This window comes from Tinamus guttatus, unplaced genomic scaffold (assembly GCF_059628265.1).
Source record: "Tinamus guttatus ecotype Peru unplaced genomic scaffold, ASM5962826v1 Tinamus_guttatus_pri_ptg000029l, whole genome shotgun sequence".
Lineage (NCBI taxonomy): Eukaryota > Metazoa > Chordata > Aves > Tinamiformes > Tinamidae > Tinamus > Tinamus guttatus.
In genome coordinates, this window is record NW_028288563.1 from 1 (window position 1) to 12,095 (window position 12,095).

The 12,095-nt window shown below is 53.5% G+C and overlaps 1 pseudogene; it reads right to left on the minus strand.

The window, feature by feature from the left end:
* Window positions 1-2,467: 2,467 nt before the first annotated feature.
* On the minus strand, window positions 2,468-11,821 carry LOC104576769 (scavenger receptor cysteine-rich type 1 protein M130-like; annotated as a pseudogene).
* Window positions 11,822-12,095: the final 274 nt, after the last annotated feature.

Consider the following 12,095-nt stretch of genomic DNA (forward strand, 5'->3'; position numbering starts at 1 on the left):
CCATAAAGATAAGAGCAAACATGCATCCTGTAAGAAGTAATCTTGGAAAATGACCTAGAGTGTTTCACTAAAGAATCTGACCATTCTCATGAATCATGCCTCAGTGCCTCTCATTTATCTCTTCTCATCTAGAGAAACCTAGACAAAGTCTGCCTGAAGTCGTGACAGAGACTGTATCATGATGGCAGCAAAACCAGTGTGACAATGGGGTTCCCTGAAATTGCGGACTGGAGCTGGGCACTGAATTCACCTCTAGCAGTTGCCTCAAGCCCCACAACCCTTCGCCTTCTAGACTCCTCCTGCATGGGGCACCAGGAACCTGGACCACCTCAGCACCTCTTCTTGGTGTCCTTTAGCTCCCTTGTCCTTGATCTGTCTCCTCCTCCTCTCCTGGTGTTCCCTAAACTCCTCCTTTTGGTCTCCTCCAGGCATCTCTTTCCAGGCTGCCCCAGGCCTGCACCTTTCACACCACCAGTGTTCCCCAAATCCACTTTCTTTGACTCAGCTTACTAAATCCCATCTATCCAGGCCTCCAGCATCCTCGGCGTGACTTCCCCCATGCCTTTGCCCTCAGCCCACCCTAGTCACCCTTCTTGACCTCCTCAAGTCCCTTCCATTTGAATCCCAGTCCTTTCCCTACTCTCTCCCCAATCCTGTACCTTTAGCACCTCCAAATCCAGGCTCCACCATCACCATTCCCTTCCCTTTAGGCCTCACGTAGACACATTCCTTTCTCTGGGGGTTGGCAGATACCCTCCCTGTGGGCCTCCAAATCTCATCCCCATCCCCATCGCTGCTTTTGTTTCCAACCAGGCACTAGGGTCCAAGTGGACCTTTGGAAGCCATAGAGTTGGCAAGGCAGGGAGTTCCTATACCCAAATAGCAGGGATGTTTTGTGCACTTCAGAGGGTGCTGGGATGGATTGGAGGATCAAGACGGGTGTAGTGCAATGCTTTTTTTTTTTTTTTGTTTTTTTTTGTTTCCCTTCTTTGTTAGATGCCTGTGATATGGCCTTGTGAAATCTTTCCCAGTGTGGAATGGGCTACTCTTCAAGTTTTCTCAACCTCTCTACATGGACACAGTCATCCCTCATTATACTCACGACTTGACACTTCTCTTGTAAATCTCTATGAGGTGCCTGCTCTCCAAATCACAAGAGCCTTCAGGATTGAAGTTTCTCTCTGCCAACCAACAAACAAACAAACAAACAAGCAAAACAACACAAGTGAAAACCAATGAGAAAGGGTAGACAGATTTTGGCTGGCTATACCAGAAAATACAAGGATGGCAGAAGACACAAACTTAGAAGGTGGAAAGAGAAAAAAAAAAAAAAAAAAAAAAAAAGAATCTAAAGTTAAGCAAACAATTGATCAGGAGCATTTTGGGAGTGCTTCCTAGATGTTCTGCATCTGAACCATTGTTAATGGAGTAGTCCAAGAAAGCTGACCTGCTTCCACACACAAGGGGAACCTGTCTGCAGATACAGATAGAGAGAGGGAAGAATCATGGACTCCTTTAGGGTGGAAGGGAGCTCAGGAGCTCTCTATCCCTATCTCATTGCTCCCTCCACGGTCAGCTCTAGGGCCAGCCAAATTGCTCTGCTCTTGATCCAGTCTGATCTTGTAAATGCCCAGGTGGGGAGACTGCACAGCTTATCTCCCACTTATCCTCCCACCATGCATCAGGATGAAGATCTCACCTCCATCTTCTTGATGACCTCCTTGCAGCAATGGAAGGCCCTCCAAATGAAGTTCCTCCAAAGCCACTTCTTCTACAGGTTCAACAAAGCCCTGTATCTTCACAGCCAAAGTGCTCCAGCTCCCCAGTTATCTTGAGGGCCCTCTGACATATTTTCTCCCAGTTACCAACCTTTTACTTCTCCCGAGGACTCACACTGAATGCAGTATACCAGATCTGGTCTAGGGCAGGATCAGCATTCCCTCCAGCTCCGGGCTCTCTTCCTGCTCATAAAGGCCTGGATGCTTTTGGCTTTCTTTGCTGCCAGCAAAAGCTGCTGGACCACATTTAGCCTTCTGTCCACGTCTTTTCTGCAGATCTGCTACTCAGGCACTCAGGACCAGGCTTGTTACAAGGCCCCAGCTTGTAACAGAGCAACTGTGGTGTGTTTTTCTGTCCCTGGTACAGAACCTGGCATTTTGTGTGGTGGGTTTTCTGAGGGTTCTGCAGGTTCTTTCTCCTGCCTGTCTAGGTCCCTCTGAAGGGCAGCCCTTAAGCATATGCCTGGTCTCTCCCTTGCAGTTTCAGGTCATCTACAAACACGGCAAATATTGCCTCCTGTGTGTCACTAATACACTTGGTAGAAGGAGTCACATTCCTGGAACCAACGTTTGCTCCATTTCTCTCTGGGCTCCCCATGAGGACTACGCATTCATCACTGCCCTCTGTTCCTGACCATCCAAGCATCTTTCTATGCATCAGGTTGTCTGCCCCTCTAGATGGTAAATCCCTAAGCTGCAGGCCAAAAAATATGGTGGGAGATGATGTCAAACACCTTGCTAAAGTCAGGATAAAAGATGTTTGCTCTTCTCCATCTACAAACGCACCTATTTAATCACAGAAGGCAATCAGGCTAGTGAGGCACAATTTACCCTGGGAAAACCATGTGGACTCTTCATGTATATGGCCCAGAAACGTGATGTGAGAGGATTTACTCCATTGCACATTCCTCATCAAAGTGAGGCTGAATTGCTTGCAGATCCCCATGTAGTCCTGTGGGCCTTCCATGAAGAGGGATGTAACATTTCCTTTTTTGCAATCATTGGGACCTCTACCAATCTCCACAAGCTTTCAAAGATGATAGAGAGTGGCCTTGCTATGACAGTCAACTCTAAAAGCATCCTCCTATGCAGCCCATGCAGTGCCATTGATGGTCATTGTATAGTTTGAGTTCTCACAAGGTAGTCCCTCAGTAATCTCAAACCCTGCTGGTTGTTTTTCTCCTCAGAGTCACGATTCCAGGCACAAGAGACTGGGTAACGTTTTTGGTGAAAACTGAAGGCAACATTGTGATGAATTCCTCAGACCTATCTACATTTCCTGCTCCCTGACCACTCAGCACTCAGACCACCTTCTCCTTTTATTCTTACTGAAGCAGCAGCAGCTCATCCTCATGCCTTTAACATCTCTTGCCAGTGTCAATCCTAGGGCAGTGCTGTCTTCCCTAACACCATGTCTATGTCACGGTTCCGATGTGACACATTTCCGATGTGCAACCTAGAATCATAGAATCATAGAATGCTTAAGGTTAGAAGGGACCTCTAGAGGTCATCTAGTCCAACCCCCCTGCACACGCAGGGTCACGTAGAGCATGTGGAACAGGACTGCGTCCAAGTGGGTTTTGAAGATCGCCAGAGAAGGAGACTCCACAACCTCTCTTGGCAACCTGTTCCAATGCTCTGTCACCCTCACTGTCAAGAAATTTTTCCTGAAGTTCCTGTTGAACTTTTGATGCTTCAGTTCCTGGCTGTTTCCTCCAGTTCTGTTGGTGGCCACCAGTGAAAAGAGGCCAGCACCATCCTCCTCACTGCCTCCCTTGAGGTACTTATAGACATGGATTAGATCCCCTCTCAGCCTTCTCTTCTCCAGGCTGAAGAGGCCCATCTCTTTCAGTCTTTCCTCACAGGGCAGATGTTCCAGTACATCTGAGCAGAGGGGCAGGATCACCTCCCTCCACCTGCTGGAGACGCTCTTCTTAACTCATCCCAGGATCCCGTTGGCCTTCTTGGCCATGAGGGCACACTGCTGCCTCATGGTCAACTTGTTGTCCACCATGATGCCCAAGTCTTTTTCTGCCAAGCTGCCCTCCAGAATGTTCATCCCCAGCCTGTACTGGTATACTAGTGTCTGGGATTATTCTCTCCCATGTGCAGGACCTTGCACTTGACCTTGTTGAACTTCATGAGGTTTCTCACCGCTCAGTTGCCCAGTCTGTCCAGGTTCCTCTGGATGTCAGCACAGCCCTCAGGGGTATCAGCTACTCCTCCCAGTTTCGTATCATCAGCAAACTTGCTCAGGGAGGAGGAGTAGCCTCATGCTGTCTCTACAGAGACAGCCACCAATGTCCTTTTTGGCCCCAAGTTAGTCCCTGCTCTGAGCAGGGAGAAGCTCCCACGGCTCTTCTCCCCAGGGAGCTCCTCACTCTCTGCCAGACTGGTCCATAACATGGCCTTGCCCTGACATGGGTGAACAGGGCAGGACAAAGGGAACAGCCCAGATACTGACTCCCACTCTGAGAGACCCCCTGCCCTGAGCTCCTCTTGGCACCGCTCCTGCCCCACAGCCTCATCCCAGCACTCTCCAGAGGGCAGCCAGCAGCATCTTTCTACGTTTCCTGCTGCTCCCATCTCCCCCAGCACCTTGCTGCCATTTCTCTCCTCCTCCATGACCACCTCCTCCCGCATCAGCACTCCCACAACTCCTGCTTGTGGGTGTCCCACAAACAGACAGTGAAGGAACAGGGAATAGAGAAGGCAGGACCCCCTCCCTAGCTCCTCTGTGCCCTCACACACACCCCACAGCCCCCACAGGGCTGCCAAGAGGCCTCATCCATTCTGGCACCGCTGGGGAAGCACCCACCTCTGCCCTGAGCCTTGGCTCTTTGCACTTGCCCTGTCAAGACGGACAGGAGCAGGCAGAGCAGGGCTCCCAAGATGATGCAGATGACAACAGGCATGGAGAGTCCACCGCTCTGCCTCACACGCCTCTGGGTGGGATCTGCATGGGCAGCAACACGAACAAGACAGGCCCTCACTTGGGGCACATGGGGGCCCAGGGACACCCCAGTCCTGACCCCTCACACATGGCAGGGCTGGGGGGCCCTGTCCTGGGTCGTGGGGCAGCTCTCACATTGCTGAGTGACTCACAGCCCTCCACAAAGCTGCCTGCTCTCACCCCTGGGCCTCCTCTCTGTGGCCGTGCAATGCAGCATCGGGCCCCTTCCCTCGGGCTGCAGGTCACAGCCTGGCACCAGAGAGACCCAACCCAGGGAGGAGAGCAGGTTACCTGCTCACGGGGCTGGTGTTGTCATCCTGCATGCCGCTGCAGAACAAGGAGAGAGATGTGGCTGTGCCTGTGGATGTCTCCTCCAAGTGCCATCAGAACAGTCCTTCTCTGGGTGCCCATGACAGGTTCTGGGGTCTCTGCTCTGGGCCACCGGGAGGACAGCACTGGCAGCCCAGGACAGGCATTCGTGGGGCTGCAGAACCCCACAGGCAGAGGCCTGAGGACAACATGCCTCACAACATCTGCTCCCCACCTGGCACCAGGCATCCATCCTCTGCAGGGACATCCTTGCTCTGAGGAGCTCTGGGGCCCTAGGAAAGCCCAGCTGGGAAAACATCCCCCCCAAAAAGGGGACCAAGCACTGCCACTCACTGGAGCACTTCACAGCAGCATCTTCCTTGTGCTGGCAGGTGCCGTTGTTCCCACACTGCACCTTGCATTCTCAGAGAGACCACTCTGTCCCTCTGCACTCCACTTGCTGCAGCCAGATGCGACCCGTCCCCTGCCCAAATGCAGCCTCCCCCAGGACAGACATGGCAGGACCACAGCCCAGCTGCCTACAGGCCACCTCGGCGTCCTTCATGTCCCAGGAGTCGTCACACACCATCCCCCAGGCTCCGTGGTGCCAAACCTCCACGCTGCCCAAGCAGCCGTCCTCTCCTCCCATGACACAAATCTTCTCCATCTCTGGAAAACACAGAACCCTCTGTGTCACTGGGGTAGTTGAGAGAGCCTGGCCAGGTGAGAAGGGCACACGGAGCAGCAGTTACTTGTGCAGCTTGTAGAGTTGGGGCACTCAGCCGCTAGGGCTGGCGGGGTTTCTGGTTGTCTCCCTGTGCAGAAGGAAACACTACAGTGAAGGAAGGTGCTGCTTCATGGGGGCCATGTGGACAGGATGAGGACCGACCCGTGCTTGAACCGCCTAACACCTCCCCCTACTTCTGTACACAGCTGAACCCCTTGATAATGCAGTGTATAACAGTGCTGAGCTCCAGGGTTACCCTGGCTGCTCATCCCAAAAGGTTTCCTGGTTAGTAGAGGAGCAGGAGCATGTCCCCAGAGGAAGACTGTTCTGAGCTCTGATGCCAGCACTGCCCTGGGCACGGCCTGGTTCCTGCATAACCTTGAGCCACGAACACTGCGTTCTCTCTCTGCCTTCCCATTCCCTCAGCAAACCATGGCCATGAATGGAATGCTCTGCATGGACTTCCCAAGCTAAAAGGTCCTGTTTATGGGCAACATCTGGGTCCTGTTTATGGGCAACAGAGAGCAACCGGCACCTCTGAGAGGTGTCCAAGGTGAGGTAGAGGAGACCAACAAGGTGAAGCGGAGGCTCCATGTGCCTCTTCCCCTCGTTGCTCATGGATATGTTGTATTTGTGTCACTGACAGCAGAATGGTCTGAGATGGAAAGTAAAAGCCACTCCAGACCCCTTCTCAACATTGCACTTTGCTGAACAGGGAGTTGCTGTGAGCTTTGCACCCACGTGGCTCCAGCATTACCATTGCAGGTGATGTGGGTCTCTTCTTTTTGGTCATCACAGCACTGCGGATTCCAGGGATCAGAGAGACACTGCAAAAAGGAGCTGCTCCTCTTCCCACACTCAACATGATCCAGCCATGTGCGGCCAGATACCTTGCCATATGGCAGGTCTGTTTCAAGGAACCCTCCATCTCTACAGTCCAGCTGTTTGCACACCAGAGACACGGTGCTCAGAGTCATCGAGTTGGAGCAAACACTCCCCCATGACCCATTGTAGAAAACCTGCAGGCGCCCAGAGCAGCCATCACTGTTCTCCAGCCTCAAGGCCACGTTTCTGGAAGGAAAAACACAAAGCTGGGGGGAACAAGCCGATCCTGGAATGAGCAGAGAGAAACCTAATAAGAATTCTCCAGGGCATTCTACGGCATCCCTGAGTAGGGAGGGTTATTCTAAGAAGCAGGGACTCTTCTAGACATCCCAGGGCTCAGATAGTCAGAGGGCACTGCCAGCAAGACACTGTTTCACTAAGGGAGCAGAGAGAAGCATCCAATGTGCAGCACTACCCTCCCCCTTGATCTGTGGGGACACCTGTCCTCTCCCTATGCCCTGAGTAGGTCCAGCGGGGACTGTGCATTGGCGTCCCCAGGACGGAGCAGGAAGGGGGCTCAGGGTAGCCAGGGACAGTTCCCTTCTCCCTCGTCCCCTCCACATGAAGCACAGGCTCCCACCACTGCCCACACAGATCTGAGCAGACAACAACTGCATCCTCTTTGTGCCTGCAGTTGTGCTGCCCCCAGGGCCTGGCCGGGCAGTCCCAGAGAGCAGCTTCATCCCCAGAGCAGTTCACGTCATCCAGCCAGATCTGCCCAGAGCCTTCCCCATAATGAGCAGAGCCAGTGAAATTCACAGCCACCCCGCAGCCCAGCTGCCGGCAAACAACGGTGGCACCCAGCAAGTCCCAGGAGTCATCACAGATGGTCCCTCAGGTGCCATTGTAGAAGATCTCCACTCTCCCAGCACAGCGCCCTGCCCTGTGCACCAGCCGGACCCGCCGGCTCCCTGCACCCAGGAGAAACCCGGCTGTCAGGGGCTCACAGCCTTGGGAAGCACAGCACATTGGGGACCATCAGAGCAACTCACCCGAGCAAACAACCCCCACGTCCTCAGCAATTCCTGCAGGCACTGCTGCAGGCAGGGAGGTGTTGCAGAGGGTCAGGCAAGTCACCTTCCCTGCACACTCAGGGTCTCTTCTGAGTCCCACCAGGCCCATCCCTCGCTCAGGCTTTGGCGAGTTGTAGGCTTGCTCTACCTCTCCGCACTGGAGCTGCCAGCACACCACGCTGGCATCGTTCAGGTCCCACTGGTCATCCAGGACGCGGACCCACATCCCATTCAGAGGCATCTCCACTCACCTGTCACAGCGGCTCCCTCCACCAACCAGACGCAGGGATCCAGAGAGTCCTGCTTGGAGAAAGAGGAAACACCCTGAACCCTGCCTTGTGTCTCCAATTCTCATGCCTTTGGATATCCTGTAGCTCACCTACCTGTATGTAGCTTTCTGTGGCATATCTAGCTCCCTCTCAAGGATGGGAGTTCTCTAAGGCATTTTGTTTTCTAGGCCCTAAACCTTGCTGAGTTCTAATACCGTCTCAGTGACAGAAACGGGAAAACATTCGAGGCCAAAGCAAATCCTCGAGCCATTAGGTATGCCCTTAGTGATGAATCCAGAGCAGTTTCAGAAGGAGGAAGTGATGTCCTGTACAAGGCCTGGGTGATAGGATGAGCAGTAGCCTTGCTCCATCTCCAAGCCGGGACTGGCCCTGCTGGGACAGCTCTGCCCTTCTACATCCCTATGCATCTGGGATGTGGATCTTGTGTCCTTAGCAGGAAGCAGAGGGATGAGAGCCTTTCTTACAAAACAAGGTAAGTTTGAGGCTGATACTGACAAGGAGCAAGGGCAAATCCCAGCCCTGCTCAGCCTCAGGGATCACTCCTGCTGGGTGCACTCATTTGATCAGGGTCTGCAGGTCTGCTCTCTGGTCTGGGATGGGGATATGGGCTGCCGGAGGGAGCAGAGGATCTTTCGCAGCTGCAGGGAGTGTAGCTGTGTCCCACAGTTCCCTCCTGGAGGGAGGAGCCCAAGCCTGGTGGTGTCGCCCAAGGCCTGAACCAAATGCCCTGGAGCAGCAGAGATGCCTGCTTTCTGCTCAGCTCTCATCTCCCCCAAGGAAACGTGCTCTGCATGAGCAGGAAAAGCTCTCTGAATCCCTCCATGGGAACCCATAGTTTCTCCAGTAGGAAATTCAGTTTGTCATTGCCAAGGGCTCCCCTGCTTTGCATTTCTATGTCACACAAAAGGGGGAAGTTGAGCTAATCCTCCATTTTTCCTGAACTCACCTGAGCAAAAAACTCCAGCATTATTGTCAGGAGAGCATGGGGACACCCCCAGAGCAGTCACAGGGCACTGTCCCAAATGGGATTCAGTCCCATTACAGTGGAAAGTGTCTCTCCAGACAGGACCGGTTCCTCTCCCATAGTGCCCTCCTGCAGAAAATGGACTCAGCAAATCCACATTTGAGTTGATGACAGAGAACATAAGCATCAGAGATGTCCCAGCCAGAGTCACAGAGGGTTCCCCAGGTCCCTTCCACCTCGATCTCCACTCGTCCTGAACACTCCACGCTGCCATTCACCAGCCTGAATCCTGGATATATTACAAGGGGAAACGAGGGTCTTTAGAGAGCATCACTTTGTTCCCTAGCTCATTATCCCAAGAGAGAAATGCCACAGAGATTCAATTTCCTTTGCTTCCAGCACTGCAGGATTGCAAACAAGCGCTCCATTCCTCCTGCACTCACACCATGCTCAGCAGGATCACTTCTTTGCTCTCCTGTTTCTTAGCACATGGCTAATGGGTGGCATTTCACACCTCCTCCCCGAATGCTCCTGTGCAGGTGACACCAGCATGTTTTGCATGGCTGCAGGTGTGGTTGCTGAGGGACCCCCTGGGGCAGGAGGAGAGAAAGGGCTCATTCCACACACACTGCAGCTCTTCATCCCAGATAGGACTGACCCCTTCTCCAAAGTGAGTTCCCCGACGGACAGACAGGGCAGCGCCACACTGCAACTCCCTGCAGATAACGCCAACAGCTTTCACACTGAAGTGGGAGTCACAGACTGTTTTCCACTGGTCTGTATCTCTGATCTCCACACATCCTGAACAGGAGCTGTTTCCTCCAAACAGCCGAACAAATCCTGGGGAAAAAAAATTAAAAAATAATAAAAAAAACTCCCACAAAGACAAGGAATTGCCACAAGCTTCTGGCAGTTACATACCATGGCAGCCATATCCAAATGATCCTATTAATGTCACACAGCAACTCTCAGTAGGTTCTGATGACACAAACCCTTCAAGACCCCCTGCACCTCCTCTCACACCCACACAGTGCTCCGGAGCTTGTCTCAATCACATACCCATAGCCACAGGCATTGCTCAGGGAAATGCTGCTGCCCCACAGGCTGCCCCACTGCCTGGCACAAGCCCCCAGCACCACAGTCCTAACAGTTTCTGCAGCCTGTTCAGCCCTGCAGAGCTCAGAAACAGCCTGGGGAATTGCCTCAGAACAGCCCAAAATGCTCCCTGTTCCCAGGGTGTCCTGCCCTATCGATTGGGGGTGTCAGTGACACGGACCCAGCAGGACCAGCCTGAGCCTGTGGTGGTGTGGGAGGGAGCAGAAAGCAGCCCTGCAGACACCAACCCAGAGCTCGTGGGGGGCTGATCCTTGTGGTGTGGCCTTGGACAAAGGGTGCCCTGCTCATCCCCCTGTTTTTGTGCCCTAGACTATGCTCTTGTCCCCCTCTGAAAAGCCCCTTTGTGTCAGCCAAGGCACTCCTGTCTGTGAGGAAAATGACTGCAGGAGCCTCAGACATCTTTTTCCATAGCCATGGGGTGCCAAGAAAGTCATCCTGAGGTCTGGGGCACAGGGACATCCAGCACTGCCAGGAATGTCCTGGCAGAACCTGAGGAGATTGGTGGAGACCTAGAACCTGTAGGACAGGGTGGGGGATTCATTTCTCAGCCTGAGGCACCCCCTAAGGTTGGGCTGAGCCCCCAGGATCCTGATGGGGTCTGTGTACCCCATGGTGGGCTCACCTGAGACTTTCCCCATGGACAGCAGCAGCAGCAGCTACAGAGGACAGCGAGAGTGGCAATGTCAGCACCTGAGCTGGTACCCACGCACTGCTCCTTCAGAGAACAGCCTGGTTAGTCCCCTGATCCCAGCCCTGCTCCAGATGTGAGGAACTCGATGACTCCTTACCTGAACAAACAACTCTGGCGTCCCAAGCATGAAAGCAGATATGGTTACACCAACCATCATGTGTGCACTCAGACAAGGCAGTCTCAGTTCCTTGACAGCTTACAGAGTCCAGCCAAATCTGGACCCAAAATATCCATACAGAGGGGCATGGAGATCAAATCCACAGCCCAGCTGCTTACAAACTACAGCAGCATCTTCCATGTCCCAGGAATAATCACCACACACGGTCTCCCATTGGCCCTGGTGTTTCACCTCCACTCTCCCAGCACAGTGGCTGTCTCCATCCTCCAGCCTCACCTTCGCAGCACCTTCAAACACAGACATGGGGCCAGTTAGAAGGGCACTGAGCCCAAGCAGAGTGACTGTGTAGGGTCCTAGGGCTGAGTCCCAGCACCTGGGTTGCGAGACATCTCCTCTCTGCAGTCTTGGGATGCCCAAGGACCCGTTTCCTTTACCCCGATCCACCATGGGTACCACTCAAACGCACTCACGACCTGCACAGCTCTATGGATCCCCAGGGAGCACTGAGATGATCCCCATTTTCCGTCCCAACCCTCATTCCCTCCTCAGTCCCTGCCCTTGGCCCTGGGGCAATGAACAGCACAGAAACCCTCCTGGGAACCGCAGGGTTGGCTGTGCCCTGAGATCACTGAGTGCTGCAGTCATCAGCTGACCCACCGCCAGCGCCAGGGCCACACAGCTAGGGGAACAGGATGTCCCCGAAGGGTGGCAAGGACATGGTGCCTATAACACCCAGGCAGAGGAGCCCTGGAAGCACTAATACCCTTCTCCCACCCAGAGGTCAACAGGGTCTTGACTTGAGCACTTCTAACCCTTTTCTCACTGCTCTGAGGGAAGATCCAACATTTCCAGGGGGATCCCAATGGCCTCACCACTACCTATTGGCCCCATATCCATGGGTTAGGGAACAGGCACTTACCCCAGCACAGCTGCACCCAGACCAGAAGCCACAGCACCCAAGAGATGCAGAGTCCCTCTGCCTCCCTTCGCAGCCTCCTGTCCTGACAGCACTGCCCTGCTGCACCCTGTCCCTACCACAAATCCTGGAGACTTGTGCAGGATAACAAACATGGGAGGCCAATATATATCTGCAGGTGCTGGCCCAGCTCCTGGATGAGCCAATCAAAGCAGCAGGCACCTTTTTAGATGTTATTGGGGGTTATCTCCCTTCTGTCAGAGCCTAGCCCTCCAATGAACTTGTTGAGCGCCGTTCATGACCATATATGTGGCATGGTTCCACTGCAGATGTCA